Raw genomic sequence first — 19659 nt, 5'->3', positions numbered from 1 at the left:
TTCCCCAGAACATTATGCAAGCCGTCCAGAGGTTCCACATTGCACAGCATGGTGACTGTGTTACCAAAATCCTAGGTTAACCACAACTGTCACGTTGTGTAAAGCTTTGGAACTGTACTTGAGGTGGAGGTCATATTTGATGCTAGATGCGGTCCCCTGACATGCGCGTTGGAACAGGGCCACACATGTGGAGATGCGGGCCGTGGCAGCTGTGTGGATTGCTAGCAGGACGTTTTACTACATTGACAGTGGGACACTACTGAGGATACCACAGGTGCTGTGTGGACGCTCATGTTTTTTCTTTAGGGCTGGGACACCCCATTGCCGGGGCAGCCATGCGCTCTACAAATACTATAACATAGCACATGGGCAACCTCATATGCATGTAAACCTCGATGCAGGGCTTGAGTACAACTGACAGATCCCCCTGTTGACCAGGTACCTGATTTCTATATGCTGGGGTTCACATCAGACTAGGTGAAACCTATTTGGGCTTAGGAAGTATTGTGCAGCTTCTTAAAACCATGCTCTCCTGGTGGGCTATATCTGTGTGGCACACACAAATGTCTCTGTGGTGCGGGGTTGTTGTTCCAGGGTTGGTTTGCACTACTAAGGTGAGACCACACTCTGGTTTTGCTCAGAATATTCTTGAATAATTGCACAATACTCCTGGATAAATCCAAGAACAGTTTTGGAGGACTGTAGTTAGCTCCTGAACTATTAAGTATGGAGAAAGGGTTGGATTACTCATTGAAGGTTCTGTAATGTAAATATGTCCTCCAGCTTCCACTTTTACCCTGTATGGACCTTCAAACGGACTGGAGGAACTATGATTTTCTAAGTGCTTGGAGCTACCTCATAACCCATGAGGAAAAAAGAACTGTGCTGCATTGTAATAACTATTCCGTCTTTACACAATATTATGAATTCTAATTAACTTAGTATAAAATGAATCTGTGAGGAAAAGTAAGAATCTGCAAGAACGTCACATTCGTGGTATCCATAAAGAGGATCACAGCTTGTGATGGTTCCCTCTACCCAATGTGGCTTGCCTTCAGTTGAGGGATACAGTGTTAACTCAAGATTTATTTGAATATGGTGACCCTCTGTGACATTGACAGAAACCTATTATTAAATGAAAGCTGATCCAAAATCAATGTAAACATTTAATTTTATTACATTTAAGCATGCACTTGATGCGATAGGGAACAGTATACTCCACAAGATACTGTGAAGGGTTCAATAAATATATTGAGCGTTTATGTTCTCTTTGTATTCAGTCTTCTGGTACTGCAGATCTTTGTGGCAAGCATAGATACGTATTTGTTTTTATACAATTGTTTTGATATGATTAACTCACCTTCACAATACACTTGAGGCCTCTTTATGAGATAACAGGTTACATAATTTGTTAAAACTGAGGGCTCTTTGCTTAGAGGTAGAGTAGTCATAGGAGCATGGGTGAGATTTTGTCATTGGTTTGGTGGGAGTTGGAGAAATAGCTAGTTACTTTCCTAGACATGAGATTGGTAGAGTAAGTTGAAGATTCTGACTATCAGGGTCTGAATTTCAGAGAATAAACACAGTTCAGCTGTATTTTTAAACAAAGAAGGAAGGGTGTTATGTTGTTAGGATTAGTTCCTATGAGCCATTGTCACTTCTTAGTTATGTGTAATTCTGGAGTACTTGAAAGCAGTTACTGAATGCTCTTCACCAGAAAGTTTCTCTCCTTCTTCATTCCTGGATGTGGCAAAAATTCATTTCAACCTGATGACAGTGTTAACTTTAGAAGAAATGGAGATAGAGTGTGAGAGAGAGGGTTGAGATAGATGAGGTGAGGTGAACTAAAAAAGGGAGAAATGACACAAAAATATTATATTTAGTTTTCTTGACACCAACTGCCTAAGAGGGTTAGGATTAGGGTAAGGGAGGAAAGTGGCAGCTTAATGATCTTTGGGTCTCTGGAGCACACACCCCACCGAGCGCCGTGAGGGATCGGCAACCAAGACCCAGACTACAATTCCCAGGTGCCCCGGTGGCAGAGGCGCACCTGGGACGTGACTGCCTGCGCCAGGAGGCGCCTACAAACAGCGGAGCACCGACAGCTCCGTGGGGGATAATTCCGACCTGTGGCTGAACGGGAGGGGGACCAGCAGACTCCCGGGGCACTTTCCCATCCTCTGGAGCACACACCCCACCGAGCGCCGTGAGGGATCGGCAACCAAGACCAAGACCCAGACTACAATTCCCAGGTGCCCCGGTGGCAGAGGCGCACCTGGGACGTGACTGCCTGCGCCAGGAGGCGCCTACAATCAGCGGAGCACCGACAGCTCCGTGGGGGATAATTCCGACCTGTGGCTGAACGGGAGGGGGACCAGCAGACTCCCGGGGCACTTTCCCATCCTCTGGAGCACACACCCCACCGAGCGCCGTGAGGGATCGGCAACCAAGACCAAGACCCAGACTACAATTCCCAGGTGCCCCGGTGGCAGAGGGGCACCTGGGACGTGACTGCCTGCGCCAGGAGGCGCCTACAAACAGCGGAGCACCGACAGCTCCATGGGGGATAATTCCGACCTGTGGCTGAACGGGAGGGGGACCAGCAGACTCCCGGGGCACTATCCCATCCTCTGGAGCACACACCCCACCGAGCGCCGTGAGGGATCGGCAACCAAGATCAAGACCCAGACTACAATTCCCAGGTGCCCCGGTGGCAGAGGCGCACCTGGGACGTGACTGCCTGCGCCAGGAGGCGCCTACAAACAGCGGAACACCTCCTGTCCCCGCGGGACGCGCGCGGGACCGCCGGGCTAAGCCCGGGCAAAGGGCGGGCCCTCTGTGGCCCTCAGAGGACCTGAGGAGGACGGGGCGGGCCACCCCACTTGGTCCTATCATAAGAGGTACAGAGACATTACATATTTATGTTCAATTGTCCAGTGTCGTAATCGGGCCCTACGTAGTCCTCCCATGATGTCTATTTGGGAAGAGCTTAATACCGTGTGCGGCACAAACTATGTCCCTGATATATTAACCCCCCCCAGAGTGGGGAAAGACACTGATCTCATAAACTGTACCACCCAGGCTGTACCTGTATCCCCTGATTTAATCCTGTTTAACAACGAGGAAACTCCATTAAATGTCGATCTAATGTGTTGTAGCTCCTCATCATTCCCTGCCAATCCAATTGTATTAACGCTATATAAAGCAGGGACTACATTAAATAATCCTGTTCCCCCCCTTCAATCGACCCTATTGGCCCAATTTGAGCGATTGTTGAATGCTGCTCTGTTACCCCTGGTCACTAAAATTAAGGAGTTGGGAGACAGGTTGACCAGTGTTGAACAAATAGTAAAAAGGATTTACCCACCAACTGTAAATTCTGCTGTTTCCCCATGTTCCACGCCCTCTACAAACCCTGACAAGCCTATTTCCATTGAACACAGGAAAGCACGAACAATTGACTCTTCCCTGAGCATACCCTTCTCAAGGGGCCGTAATAACACTCCTAAGCCTACTAGTGCCCCTTTTAAAGCCTCTAGATATCCTCAGGTAAGAAGGCATCGAATTAATTTACCCCCTGAAGCTGCCCCCTACGTGTCCGTTCTTTCCGGGGTGCCTGAACTTGGTCAGGGCAATCACGAAACAAGCGAGGATCTGCTAAATAAGACCATCTTTTGGCTTAACAACAACAGACCGCTGCTGCCCGCCTTAGATGGCGGAATTTTGAGCGTCAGGAGGGTGGGGTGGTTAGGCAGATTGCCTAAAGACATTTCGGGAGACCTGATATTAATCAGATTTAAACACAGGAACATTGTCCCCTATTTAAGACTTTCTCAACCAAAACCTGGAGATGGCCCTATTTCTACTTGGGACTTGTTTGATTTTTACCCGGGCCCCAGAGTATTGAACAATAACACTTGGTGAAAGGGGACTCTGGTTACCACGTGTTATTACTCTTATACACAGGCATGTAAAATGGAAAAAGCCCAATATGTTCTTAATAATTGTATTTATGTATCTTGTCGTACATGCTATGTCATTTTTCTCTATGTATCAAGGCCTAATCGATTGCTTCTTTTTTTTAATTAATTTTTAATCATGCTAAGATTGGTTCACCTGATCTTGCTTTTTAAATGGTTATGATTTCTCCGATACACTTTTTCATTTCTATTTACTTATTTTAATGAATTGATCAAATTGTTTGTTTTAAATTATTTCTGTAATTGTATGCTTGTATGATATTTTATGAAATATCGAATAAAGCTTATTTGATTTGATTTGATCTTTGGGTCCTAGAAAGATATATTTTGGACCCTCCTGTTTGGAGTAACTTTGAATCGATAACGTTTTGTGGCTCATTCAAGTCAAACAATATGAGTTACATTTTAAACCTTCAGAAAATGAAGACACGCCAAAAAAGCCAAAAGCTCGAGGTGCCTTTGGTCCGGTAGCCCAGCAGTACAAAAAGAAAGCTTTGGACGAGCACAAGTAAAGTAGTTTTGTTTTTAATTTTGTGTATAGATTTTTTTTTCTTGGAGCAACAATATTTTACATGGATTTCGATGTATTGCCAACATTTTACTCTGATTATAGGAAAAAGGGATCTGGGTAGCGAATGTTGACTGTTCAATTGATTAGTGCATAATATTAAAGTAAGATTTTTTTTAAAAACAAAGGGAGTTAGGCCCAAGGCACAAAGATTAGGCAGGGCTATATTACTAAATTCAACAACTGGGGATAAGCCTATACCTCGCGTTTTTCAAAGCATAAATTATTTCTGCTTCATAGACAAATACCTTCTATTTATGTTTGTACTGGTATTTTTATTTGTACCTTTTACTTATATATTTAGTCTTTTTGATTTATACTGTAACACATGGAGAATTAAAACATTGTCTGTTCATATGCTCATAACAAACACTTCATAAAACATTTCAAATTTACAAGTGATAAATAGTGCTATACAAAAGACCTCAAAAGACTCTTCAACAAAGAATTGTGAGAAAAAATTATATTTAAACAAAACTCAACAAACAACAACTACTTATGTCTTATTTCACTAATTGTGTGTGAAAGAAAGTCAATAATCCTAGGCCTTCTTTTAGTGTCTACATTTGGTATCAATTTAATTTTTAAAGGTAATAATTAATGTTTGAACTTAAAAGGAATTTAGTCCTTAGTTGCAAAGTGGAATTAAGCCACGATTCCTATACACATTTTTTTTTTTGTTTTTTTTTTTGGTGGGGGGGCCTATGCCGAGGCGTTTCGAATCATGATATTTCCTTCACCGGACTCTCATTAGGGCTTTGGTATTTTCTGAGTAATGTGGTTTCACTCCCCCACACTTCTGCTGGCCATGCCACTGGTGGAATCGTGGCTCGATTTTTGAAAATTAGAGTAAGGCATAGTCACAGAGCACTTGAAAATATATTGTTTTTATTGTTATGTATGTGAATTGGACCCTTACATACCGGTAATCTTCATTACCCAGGATTGATGTCCTCCTCATCCCAATAATGCCGCACCCTACCCCTTACCCAATCTGTTGTTGTGTCTGGTCTTGTTACTAGCAGGCATGGAGGTGAGTGGGAGGGGCTTTTAATAACTAAAAATTAAAAGAAATACCTATGTGTTAGGGTGCCTGTCAGGAGTCAGGACTGCCTCATACTGTAATGACGAGGAGGACCTATTGCAGGGTAATCACAAATACATCTCTTTTTATTACTTGCGGTTTTGTTGCAACAGTAAAAATCTAAGAGCCTCATTTATGAAAAGTGACGCATCGCTGCGTGAAAACAGCGATGCTTCACTTTTCACTGCGCCCTCCTTGCGAGACCAATGATGCGTCATATTTACAGTATGACGCATCATGGCGCAAGGAGTTACAGATACGTCAGTATTTCTGACGTATCTGTAAGCGCAAAAGTGACGCATTGCTGGAGTGTGTCACAAAAATGACGCAACTCCAGCAATGCGTCCTTTCACATGGGGAAAGCCCCATGTGAAAGGGCTTGCGTCAGTCTTACACCTGCTGTGAGGCAGGCGCAAGAAAGTGACGCAGTGAAATCTCATAGATTTCACTGCGTCACTATTACGAGGCTTTTTGCGGGGGAACGCCCCCTCTGCATACATTATACCTGACGCTGGTATAATGTAGCGCAGGGGTTTACAAAGTGACGCATCTAGATGCGTCACTTTGTAAATAGTGCGCAACAGGAGGCATGTTTTACGCCGCCGATGCGTCACAAAAAGTGACGCACCGGTGGTGTAAAAGTGACGCACAGCCTCATAAATGAGTGCTAAGTGCTTCTCTGAGGATTTGCAATTCTATAGTGAAATAGTTTCGCTTAATTTCTTTTCCCTGCTTGTCTGTCTTTAACTTTTTATATGTGCGCACTTCGCCTGCTAGACAGATACATATGACCTTACTAAGTAAGACACTTTTGGAAAGAGAAATGATGGCGTGGGATACAAGTGATGGAAAGAGAACATAAAATAGGGTGAAGTGAACTAGAGGTGTTGAGATACAGAGAAGGTGCAGCAAGATATGTGATGAAGGGAGAGAAGTAAAGTAAATAGAGAAAGGGGAGGTAGCCTAATGAATATATATGGAGAGTTGTTAGACTTGGCTTTTTTTGGCGTGTTTCCCCTGACGTTTTGGTTTCTGACCTCCCTGTTTTGACTCTGTTTTTTGCGGGTGTAATGATCTGCACGCTTTCCTCACTGCTGTCCAGTGGTAAAGTGCAAGAGCTCCTGTATAACATGTGTTCTGGATTGGTGTTTCCATGATTGGCCTATTTGATTTATGTGTCAGTCCCTAGTAAAGTGCACTGCTTGTGCCAGGGCCTATAAATCAAATGCTGTTGGTGGGCTGCACCACTGGATTGTGCCACCCACGCAAACAGCCCGTAAAGTGTAACTCTGTCCTGCCATTGGAGAGCCTCTGCACAGCCTGGGGCTGCCATGTCAACTTGGCAAGTACACACACTTGCAAGTCCCTAAACCTTCCCTTTTCTACATGTGAGTCACCCCTAAGGTAGGCCCAAGGTACCCCCATGGGCAGGGTGCATTGTATGTGAAAGGTAGGACATACCCTGGTGTGTGTGGCATGTCCTGATAGTGAATTACAGCCTAATTTGTTTTTCACTATTGCAGGGCTAACTGTTACTCATAGGCCAGAAGGGGCAGTTTGATTATAACATCCTATAATACTAACTTGACCCAGGGAACATGGTAGAAATTCGAGTTTAATATGCCTGAACTCAGAATGATAAAATACATCTTTTAGTGAAGTTGATTTTAACATTCTGTGTTTGAAAACACCACTTTTAATAAATAGGTATTTTCTGACCTAACCATCCAGCCTACCTCTGCTAGCTTGTGTATTAGCTGTCTGGTTTGTGAGTGACAGGGAGTGGGGGAGACTCCAGGAGACAGGCTGAGTCAGCACAGGGCTGAATAGACCTATCTGCACATAGATGGGTAGGAGGAGTCTCACCTGGCCTGAATAGTTCTGTGCCTGCCTTCCTCAATGCTGGCTCCACCTCCTGTGGGCGTCTGAGGACCCTGGCCCACACTGACAAAGGAAGAAGGTGCACACTGGCAGGATGCACCCAAAACTGGTTTAAACTAGGTCCAGGTCCCTCTGCCTTCAGAGGACAAAGGAATTTCTGGTATACATATTGATGGCCAGACCCCAAGACTTTAGAACTTATAGAATTAAGGAGCTTGCCAAGAAGAAGAGGTGGAAGAGCTGCCAGGAGGAGTACTGCCCCTTTGCTGTGTTGTTGCTTTGTTGGGTTGGCCTGCAGCTGCTGCTTCTGCCTTGGGCAGTGAAAGGACTGGACTGAAACTTTCTCTACCTGTGCTTAATATATCCAAGGGCCTGAAACTGAGCTGGCCTCCTGTTAAGATGTCTTAGGAAAGACTTCACCAACCTCTGGATACCGCTCCTGGAACCGTGGTTTCAGTTGCCACAGAGAAGAGTGAACCGCAACAGACTCTATCATTGACTCCGTCTCTGGCCTTGTGTCCTGCACCGCATAAAATTAACAATTTTTAAAGTACTGTATTGTGGACTTTTATCGTATTTGGTCTTGTTTTAAGTATGTAAAAATATTGGCTAGTTTTCTTAACTGGTGTGGTGTTCTTTTGTAGTGCTTACATTCTATTACTGTTGGTTTTGTGCAAATGCTTTACACACTGCCGCTAAGATAAGCCTGGCTGCTCGTGCCAAGCTACCAAGGGGGTGACCAGGGGTTATTTTAGGAGTGTAACTCCCTTATCCCGACTAGGAAGTAGGGTCTCTGCTTGGACAAATGTGCAAGCCATTGCTAACTAGAGACTCCCATCGCTAACAAGAGGTAGGAAGAGGAAGATGTAGGCAGAGAAATAGGTAACATTTTAGAGTTCCATGGGGGAAAGACAGAGACAGGGAGGAGTTTTCTAAAGATATGCAGAGGAGTACAGTACTCCAAGAGTTGAGGTAAAGCGAGGCAATGCAGGCAAACGGTGAATTAGACACATGAAAATGCAAGGAGAGGTAGTCATAGGCAGAGAACATTAAATACAAATAAAGAAATGCAAGGTAGAGAGAGCAGATTGCGAAGAAGTATTGAAAAATGGGTCAGACAAAGAGAGCAATGAGGAATATAGGAGGTAAGGACAGAAAGAGACATGTGGGGCCAAGAGAAAAGAGAATTTTGTGAGACTTAAGTGAAACTGAAAAAGAAAAGTAAGGTTTATACAAAGGTAGATAGTGGTGAGAAAGAAAACAAGTAAGGGTTGATGAGTTTGAGAGAGCTATACAGAAAGTGGTTGTGAAAGATAATTTAGTTTGAATGGGCGAGTTGAAATGGAAAAGGAGGCCCAGGGAGAGATGCATGTTTGTGTGTATAAGAGGGAAAGATAGAGAGATAGGCCATGGTGTTAGTGTTAATAAAAAGTGGTAAAGACATATAAACAGAAGCAGCCAGAAGATGTAAGATATTTGGAGAGATGATGAAAAAGGATCAAAAGTAAAATGAGAGAAAGAGAAGTTGCAGAGGGTGAGCATTTGAAGTAATGGGGTAAAATGAGAGGTGAGGTAATGGTAGAGAGATTAGTGGGTTGTAAAGATGTGAGACAGTAAGGCAGATAGGTAGGCAGAGATAGATGTGTGAGAGAGATAATGGAGTGTTCAGAGGGAAAAGTAGAGAGAGTTAAGGCAGAGGAGGCATGGAGAGAGTGAGGTATTGATAGGCATGAGGCTGTGTGAGAAGTAGATGAGGTTAATAACCTAGTTACACCATTATGTAAGAGGTGTATGCATGTGCTGAATTTATGAATGGCATGATTGAATTGAATACTTGCTCTTCTTATGACCCTACCAGCAGTGCTGTCAAGTTCCGTTATTGCTGCATACCAGGAATCCTTAGTCTTGATTCCCTTAGATACATCTTTCTGCTACCAGCTATAAGTGTGTCTCTTTATCTTCCTCTCACAGGTTCTTTTTCATCCTTTCCTTATCTTTCCACCTTTAGTTTCCTATCAATATCTTCTTTTTACTTACTATCAAGAATTAAAAATACTTTAAGAAATGTTCATACATGTAAGTATATAATTAAAAACGTTAAGCTAAAAAGGCATTCCATTTAAGCAATCAAAGGTGGTGTTAAACTGCTGTGTAGCTTTTACTTATGGTGTGCTCCCTGAAAATCAGACCCACAATATCAGTGGAACAAAATAGCAAGGACAAAATATTTGGAAAAAAAACCAAAAGGTAAGTAAAGGTTTTCTATACCTAACTCTTCATATATGTACCTATGCGGTACATAAATCGCAATGGTATATTGATGTATGGTAGGAATAATTAATCTATACTTCTCTAAAGGCAGTGGCAGCTGGAAAAATGGTGAGGCAACGCGGGGGGCAATATGAAATTTTTTTTACCTTCTGCTCACTGCATCAGTAGTCTTCTCCTGTGCCAATCTAGACACTGCTCTCCTGCACGTCATACTATTATCCAGCATGAAAGAAGCACCAGAATTGGGCAGCGCAAGCTGGTGTTATGCTCACACAGGGCCTGGGAGCCTGTGCCGCCTGTTCTCCTTGCAAAAACCAAGCAATATCTAAGTGTGCATGTCGGTGTGGCCATCTTAAGACAGCTGTCAGTTCTTTTTCTCGAACCTGATGCAATAGAGTTTTTTTCTTCTGTAGCAAATGTTGGTACATCTACGACAGATCTTCTCAAGGAATGACCTGGGTTTAGGCATCTCGCCACACTGCCAGTATGAATCTATCAGCACAGATCTGGTATGGGCAGTATTGCTTCACAATTTTCATGGGTGCCAAGCAATATTGTTTCTTTGCCTCTGAAAATACAAGCATTACAGTGTAAGTTTCCGGGCATTTAAGGGTTGCCCCTCCCCTTCTCCCCATGGGTACCTATCTATCTCACTTTCCCAGTATTTCTTACATGGGATCCCTATGCTGGTATGCATCCCTTCTCTTCTAAACTCATTCCGCCTGGCATCATTGAGGTAAATGGCCCTGCACTGGAACTCCATGCCAGGGGTCCATTTGCAATTAAGGAATACTGATCCATCTGCACTATGGGCCGCCATGGGACCATAGATAGAAGCAGGAGTGGATATGTTTTTGCACTCCTGCAGCGATCTTGCTCCCTCCAAGAAACTCTTTTCCGGGAAATCTCTGGCCTAAAGTGTCTTTCCCTATTGTTCCATTCCTGCGCATCTTGTCCAGCTCAGTTTGAATGTCGCTAAACTCAGTGAAAAGGTGTAACTATGTGAGGTTGTTTTCATACTGGGTGAGGTTTACCACTACTCTATGGGGTTCTATTCCACTGGGTTGTATCTACATAGGCACAGGTCGTTGAAACAATGTTCTTGCTTGTGTGCTATTTTCTCAGGATGTGTAAAGTCTTTCTGCACCCATGGCGTGGACTATCAGGGACCTGATACCTGTGCACTTGAGGTGCAAGTACGGGGTTGATTTTTAGGTAGTCTCCATGTGACTAGGCAGATTTCTTGCGACAGATGGATGAAGACACACCCATTCTAAGCAGATGATTCACAAAGATGCAGTATTATGTTACTTTTGTAACAGCTACAGGTTTTGGGATACATCCAAAAGGATCATCTGAAGCTTTCTGGCCATCAGTGGTGTCTTTGTTCAGCACACTGTAAAGTCACTTAGTAAAAAATGTTCGTAAAAATAGTCTGGTGGGTGGCTTGAATTTTATTTGTGGGTCATATAATTCTCCCCTCTCGCTATGCCAGAGGTGAGTGTTTAGTGGCATGGTCTTCATGGTTGTGATGCCTCTTTTTATCTAGCTATCATTTTATGAGTGTTGTTGGCCCTCTAATTCCCTACTTTCAATCACGCGTGGGTGTGTGTGTGTGCAGCTTCATCAATACAGATAATACCTTTTGACCTGAACATGCACAATGTGACATGAAAGGAAGGCGGGCGTGTTGCCATTTTGGGTATTGTGGGTCAGTAAAACGTGTCCCTAATGGAGTTGGGTGACTTAACAATGCTCTTTTTCAGGAATTTTGAGTGCCTTCCCAAGGTCTCATGTGGCATTTGGTTGTATTGAGGCTCTGCAGTTCCCATGTGGTTCGGAGTTGACAATGACTGGGATCAGGCCAGTTGCTGCATTGGACAATGTTCTCAAGGCACTGTGTTATTCACTTTGACAAGTTAGTTGCAGTGATGTGTGTATCTGTGCACTCAGTGTGGGGGCTTGAACATTGTTTTGAACATTGTCTACTGTTTATTTAATTTTTCAAGATATTTTGTTATATTAGACTTTGATTTTATTCATGTCCTGGAGCTGCACTATACACGCTTGATTGTTTTGAAATATTATGATTGGCATAATTTATTGTTATCTTTTACAGTCAATTAATGTTCATTATATTATTCACCTCCATTCCATCATAATTTTCCTTAGTGCTTTACATCGATTTCATTTTTCGTAGGAAGACTAGATCACCTTCTGTACGCTTTGGTGATATCTTGTTTCTATTTCTATAGCCATAGTAAGTTATGCAAACCACATTCCTGACACTTTTTTTATTCCATTTCATTTATGATTTTTCAAACAAGGTAGGATGTTGTTAAATTCTGGTAATGGCTGAGCCCAGATTTACTTGTGTTGCATGTTATTGCGTTTTCTTTATCAAATTAGTTTGTGAACAACTTTTTTTACTTTATTTATTTGAAAAGTTTTATATAGCGCTGGCTAGACCCAGAGGTATCAGAGCGCTTTACATGAGGACCCACGAGTTACAGGTTACGAAAGTTACAGTTGCAGTTATAAGTATAGGCTGAGGAGAAAAACATGAGATTACACGAGGAAGTTATTAGTGCGTAGTCTAAACCAAGACTTGCATCATATGGGGAAAGGAAGTAAGGGGGGAAAGGAAAAACAGGGAAGAGAAATGCAGATAGTGTCAGGAAGGCCGGAGGGGGGGGGAAGTACTTCAGGGGAGTAAAACATTGTAATCAAACCAAGAGGCAGACAGATAAAAAAAACATGAAAAACTGTGAAAAACTATTTCCATTTTCCAGCTGGGTAGGTGACGGCCGAGGGGGTGAACCATAGCCAGACTCCTCTAAAGCTGCTTGGGACACTTCCATGGGGCAACGGCCAAGGGTGCTCGTGCTCCGCGATAAGGACAAACAGTTTCTGAGCAAAGCATTCAAAACAATCAAAGAGAAACCAATGAAGCTGTTTTGATCCGTGAGAACAAGTGTCCGATGTCCGGCTAGGTAGGTGACGGCCAAGGGGGCGAACCAGACTCCTCTATAGCTACATAGGACGGAACAACCGGGCAAAGACCAAGGGTTGTCAGGTTCTGCGATGAGTACAGATTAGTTTCTGTTTCCGCCCAGGTTTGCTGAAGTAAGGCTGTTGTGGGGGAGGCTTCTACTGGCGGCCATCTTAGGGTCATTTACAACAAGGGGTGGTGATGGACAGAGTCTCTGAATTAAGCAGAGTACTCTCACCCAGTCAAGAGATCAGGGATAGATCCAACACCGTTTTTTAGCTCATTGCACCATCCCAGTTTCAGAACCTGGCTGTATGCAAATTAGTCTGTCCCTGGCCCAGTGCATCATGGGAACAGGGCAGACCAGACAACAAAAGCCAATTCTTACACTGGGAAGGAAACAAGCTTCCGGGGACCGGTTTCTGGCATTTCAGCCGTCTTCGGCCCGGCTTGCTTGAATCCTGATGGTGCAATGAGCAAGGGACTCACATCTGAGTATACCCTTCCACGCTTAGGGTGGACAAAATTATTTACAACAAGGGGTGGTGATGGACAGAGTCTCTGAATTAAGCAGAGTACTCTCACCCAGTCAAGAGATCAGGGCTAGATCCAACACCGTTTTTTAGCTCTTTGCACCATCCCAGTTTCAGAACCTGGCTGTATGCAAATTAGTGAGCTAAAAAACGGTGATGGATCAAGCCCTGATCTGTTGACTGTGTAGGAGTGTTCTGATTAACTCAGATACTCTGTCCATCACCACCCCCTTTTTGTAATTATTTTGGCCACCATGAGTGTGGAAGGGTATGCTCAGACATGAGTCCCTTGCTCATTGCACCATCAGGATTCAAGCAAGCCGGGCCGAAGACGGCTGTAATGCCAGAAACCGGTCCCCGGAAGCTTGTTTCCTTTCCAGTGAAGAATTGGCTTGGTAGTTTGGTCTGCCCTGTTCCCATGATGCACTGGGCCAGGGAAAGACTAATTTGCATATAGCCAGGTTCTGAACTGGGATGGTGCAGTGAGCTAAAAAACGGTGATGGATCAAGCCCTGATCTGTTGACTGGGTAGGAGTGTTCTGATTAACTCAGATACTCTGTCCACCACCACCCCCTTTTTGTAATCATCTTAGGGTCAGGCATCGAGTAATTCTCTTTGTCTTCAAACTGCAGTGGTCTAAACCCTTTGTGGTAGACATGGACTTTGGGAACCCACCAGAACCCCCACACCTTTTCTCGGGGACTCAATGGGGATCCTACCTCATTGTAGCTACAAAGGGGAAAGGCGGCTGCCATTTTAAGTTCAGGCGGGCGCTCCGGTTTACTTCGCCACTCATTCAATACATTTCTCGTGGGACCCCGCAACATCTCTCTGTGGAGTCTGGGGCCCCGGGGAGGAGGGAGGACAAGGCATCGGCCAGCCCCCCCCTGCTGCCGTCCTACAGGTGCCTGGCCAATACCACGCATCGCTGCCCCGCGCTCTGACCTGCCTGCCTCCTACTTGCCCTGCTGACAACTGTCTCCTCGGTTGACGGGCTGCCGGCGATACTTTCGGTTGGCTTAGTTCGACCTCCAGGCCCCATTCCCGCAGATCGGTTGGCTCGCTGAAATCCTCACGCCGCCATTTTGGTGTCAGGCAGCGTGTTCTCGATCCCTCCCCAAGTCGCCCTCAGGCCGTTATTGCTGTCACCAACGAGACCGGCAGGCTCCGGGATGCATCCAACGGCTGAGCGGCCAAGCTCCCTGGGTCCGCTAATGAGAAATCAGCGTGGCAGAGCCTCGCAAGTAAGTTACCACCCGGGTGCCATCTTGGTATACTTCTGGGTCTTTGGCCCTTTAAACTGCACACCTGGTTTCCGTCTTTCACATCCATGAACGGGAAATGGCCGTCTACGCTATGTTTATCTTCCGCGAACAGGGAATGGCCGTCTACCCATGTTTATCTCCTAAATCCGGTAAGTTTTGCTTCACATTTAGCTCCTTTTTTTTTTTGCTTGCATGTTGGAGGATATTTAACCACTATTCCCTGTATTCATGTTTTTTTCACAGTCTTTTGGCATATCATTGAATAGCTGTTTCACACAGTATTGAGTAGGTGTATCTCAGTCATATGTACTCTTTGGCTAGGGGTATTCAACTTTGCTTACACTCTAAGTATCTTTTGTACTTTCTCAAGCTTTTTTCTTAGCACGTGACACACTGGAGATTTTCATTTTTTTTGTACACACTTATTGGATGTGAGCTTTCAGTTCACACCATTTTTTTAGTAACTCCCGATTTCTCTATTGAAGCACTTTGTTGTTTTAATTCACAAGTAATGACGTCAGTGCACTAACTAACACTATTTGAACTTTGTCCTCTCACCATTGCTAACTGTCAGATTTGTGGAATGTCCACTAATTTTCTACTGAAGGTTCTATCAATCACTACTTCTTTTTAGGCATGCTTGCCGCTTTTGTACCATCTGTCATGTTTGGATTTCACAGAGCATTTATTTTTAAATATTGACATCTAATTTTAAACAATAACACTATTATTTGTGACAATTGATTTGGAATATTTTGTATTTTTTTTTGATGTATGCACTGAACCCAAACCTTTTCTATGATTGCAGAGTTAATCCCCTGATGAAGGGCAACGGCCTGAAATGCATTGGGCATATGTGAAAATGTGAAGTATGTTTCAAAAAGAAAAATATCAGAATGAATGAATAACAAACAAAGTCACCAAACAATAACTGAAGATCTCAATAAAGTTTATTCAATACTACAGTGACAAATCTAAGTACTTTTAATTTTTTAGTTCAAATTGGAGATGCCCCTCACAGCGTGCGGCCAGCACTTTTGGATCATTGTAATCACCCTCATACTCAGGAGGAATCACCAATCTGCACCACATACCTTTTTTAGATTTATACCATCTATACCAAGTTGGTGTGTGCCTGTCTATCTGATCATTGGCTTTCTCCTCTCAATATCACGGTGATAGGGTGGGGTCGCACTTCACTTTCAGATTAATGCCATCTGTGATCATAGTTGAACTGGTGTATAGGACGTGCCTGATGATCTGGTCTCCCAGAACAGTGTGTGGGCTTGTTCTGTGGTCAGCTAGGCCAGGTTTTACGATTTGTGTCCCTAATATTAAAACAAACATTTCCTGAAGCAAGCTTAAATGCATAAACTCTTCCACACAGTGCAAAACAATTACATAGTTAAGAGTTCAAAACTGCCCCAATAATTCTTTTTTTATCTTTCTAATTCACTAATGAAGCCACTGCCGTTTTGGTGCCCGGGGGTATATTCTTTCCCAGGCCGACCCAGTCCGTGATGCAATTATTTTGCTAGGATTTTAATTATTGGCATTAATTGGGTTAATAAGAACTTTTTTCACCCACTGACTCCACCTTCAGGATATGCAAGGAGGTAGGTTTTAAATGGAGGGCATAGAACTTTTTATAACTGGTAGTGGACTGCCAATCATTCACAGTTTGCTCTGCAGAGCTATTTTATTAAAACAACTCAGAGTTTATATAGGTAAGAATGAGCAAATGAATGCACTCTCACATTTTGATAATGTCACAAATGCTAGGGGAATGACTAGAGAATTATCTAAACCTTATTTAACCTGAAGAGGCTTATTAACTTTTTGCACAGGCTCAGCATGAGAATGCTTGTTAGCTCTGCATAAGAACCTTTGTTAGCTCAGCATTAAGCACCTTGTTAGCTCAGCATGAGGCCTTTGTCCTCAAGGATATGTAATGTTAGAGAGAGTTTGACTCCCCTGCTGCTATCAACAAAGCTATAGATAAGTAATTTTTACATTATATCTCAGGGCCAGTCTAAACTCTGCTCAATGTTTGTATGCAATATTGAGTGGAGGTCCCATTAACAATGTACAAAATGTGCACTTTGTAAAGGTGAACAGATTGTGATGCGTACTAAAACTCAAAGTTTGTTTTCATGCGGTGAGTGGGTGGTGGTGCCAACCTACCTGAGCCCTATCTCAGAATTCATTCACCTGAAATGTTTCTGCACCTGCCATATCATACTGTGGGATGTTAGTCTGACTGCAACTTCCGCGCCACCTGAGACATTTGGTTTTCATAGCTGCTCATTATGTTGCCCCCTGTTTCAGCACCGGTCCAGTTTCTGTGCTGTTTCACTATGGCCTGTCTGTCCCCTTTTTGCAGTCATTTTCCTCCTTTTGGCTGTGTGCCTCTTCAATCCCTTATTATATCCTTACGAAATAACTATATCTGAGTTTCTATTTCTGTGGGGGAACCACCTGCACCCTCTTCGTTATGGACTGATCTATACGTAACCTAAATCACTAAAAGGTTTTGAGAATTTCTGAAACCTGGAATCACCCCCAAATATGGGTGGATCAAGAAAGAAAAGATAACTAAAACCTAACAAATGACATTCTGAATAGACCCATCTAGGTTTTCCCAGGCCTAATCTCAAAAATTGCCTGAGCCATACTAACAGACATACAAAGGATGCCCATTGCTTCCTGAGGAAGCATCGGCATTCTGAGCACAAACACAACATCTGATCTACTTGTGCCAAATGTACTGTGTATTATTTGTGCTGGGTGAACACTGTTGGTTTGTACAGCAGTAAAGGCAACACCCACAGGGATTGTAATACTGAGAATGCTACCAGCACATCACCTGCCCGATGAGTATGGCCTCGGAGTAGAGATGAGGGAGATTAATGAGAAACATAAGGTCATGTTGTGCATGAATCTTCTTTTCCCGCACATTTGATCTATGGGACCAACCTATAAGAGGAACAATAACAGATTTTTTTCTGACAATGGGTGACACTGGAGTCTGTATTCTATATGTAGGCTTTTCTATTTATAGTATTGATTGGTTGGGGTGGGCGGAGCTCATGGAGTTGCACTACGCGGTACTCCGCAGAGTTGCATAAAAACTCATTGGAATTCCGCAGAGGTCTGTCCCCCTAGTTAAAACACAGTTATATAACGTTTAACATATATGTGCCCTGTAGCCACCTTCCAGTGTATGGAATGCCTTGTTTGGCAGCTGTGTGCTTAATAATTTTGATTTGGTATTCATCAGCTGTTGTTTTATAAATCTTTGTTGAGAGACGAATACAGACTAGAGCATGTTCTTTCTGTGTTCGTTGCAGAGCATTGGCACACATAATTGCCAAAACAAAATTTAAATGTCATGTTTTATAGTTGATATATAGAAGAAGATGACCTCCGATCAGCCATTCACACACTCCAGTTACTCTCTCCCAATTCACTTAGCAACCTCTTCCCTTCTTCAATTTGCTTCCTTACTTATCTTTCAACCTCCTCAAGCATCTCCAGCCATTGCACTCTTTTATGCTGCACCCCCATCATGCACCTGCATCCCCCTCCCTGGAGGGATGAGCATGCCAGTCATAGACTCCCACCCCTCCAAAGTACTGCCAACCAGGAAACCCCTGAAGAGCGGTTACCTGCCCCACCTTGCGTCAGTGCACCTTTTGCTCTCAAACCCGATGGCACCAACTGGACTAATTCCACAGTTTACTAATGATATCCCTCATTTCCATCATGTAGTACGCGTTACCCATGTGCAAAAGGAGCACGCCATCATCTCGAAAAAGGAGTGGCTCTTCAAACCGCAATCCCACATGAGCAATCACTTTAATCTCGTTGTTCCCACAAAAAACCTTCATTGTACGATTCAATTTCCGCCTCGCTTTTTCAACTGCAGCTGGCTTCAGTGGCACAAACTCAGTCCATACAATACAGGCGCCAGCCAGATTGCTCCTCATGGCTTCCAGATCCATTTGCATCAAATATAGCAAAGACACGCCCGATTGCTTGATTAAGTCATTCTCCCCCAGGTGGATAACCAACATCTCCGGGCAGCATCTTTGTGCCACCTTTTTCATCAGCCAGGGCAACAAAGCTCCCCAGCACATCCCACTCTTACCCCACCAGTGAACCACATGGTGGCTGCTTCGCAGGCCCAGGCTACGACCGTACACCTGCCTGTCCACATATTTCGATGCCGAGTGTGCAAACAAGTGTCTGACAATCTAGGTAACCGTATTGGCTTCTCGACCCCCAATGCAACCTACGAAGAGAAACAAATATTAATACCACTGAAACAACACACAACTACCCCTCCCACACCATTATGGCCTACCCCAATGACGCGCACCTGACTCATTTGCGCACATAGCGTTTGCAGCAGCACGACCTCCCAATTAGTTGAATCTTGTCCCAGGACCAACACAGGCACTCTGCCACCTTTGCCGTGCCAATACGAAATGAATGCACCCCATACCTAGCAAGGTCCCTGCCCAAAAGCCTAAATGCCATTCGTAACACTGCCAGCAAATGAAAAGCCGTCACCTGCTTTTGGGAAGCATGACAAAAGATTTTCCCCGACCACCTGCTGTGTCCTTTGATGAAACTCTTGCCACTCCTGCACCAGGCATGCCCCCACGCATCTGCTTTCGCCCAACCACACCCACTTGCCCCTCCCAACCTGGTCCTTCTTAGAACGACCCAACTAAATACCCAGATGCATCCCATCCAGTGCACTTCCTAATATACCCTATCAGCTTTGCCCCTCGCTCCCACCAATTCTGAAACCCCGGAAAGCCCCAAAGAACATCCAAATCATACACAAACGAAACACTGCCACCTCATACTCATCATAACAACAATGTGATAACTCAGCCAACATGCCTCGCAACAGGTCAAAACGAATCCCCACCCTAGGTGCCTCCCCCCCTCCCTCACCCCTTTCACATCCCCAACCTTTCAACATTCTATTCAACAAATCAGTTTTTGCAGGATCAAAACCTATGTACAATGTGCTGTAAAAATAAATCCCTGCCAAGTTTCCTGCAATCGTA

Source organism: Lissotriton helveticus, chromosome 4_1 (assembly GCF_964261635.1).
Source record: "Lissotriton helveticus chromosome 4_1, aLisHel1.1, whole genome shotgun sequence".
NCBI lineage: Eukaryota > Metazoa > Chordata > Amphibia > Caudata > Salamandridae > Lissotriton > Lissotriton helveticus.
This window is presented reverse-complemented; position numbering follows the sequence as displayed.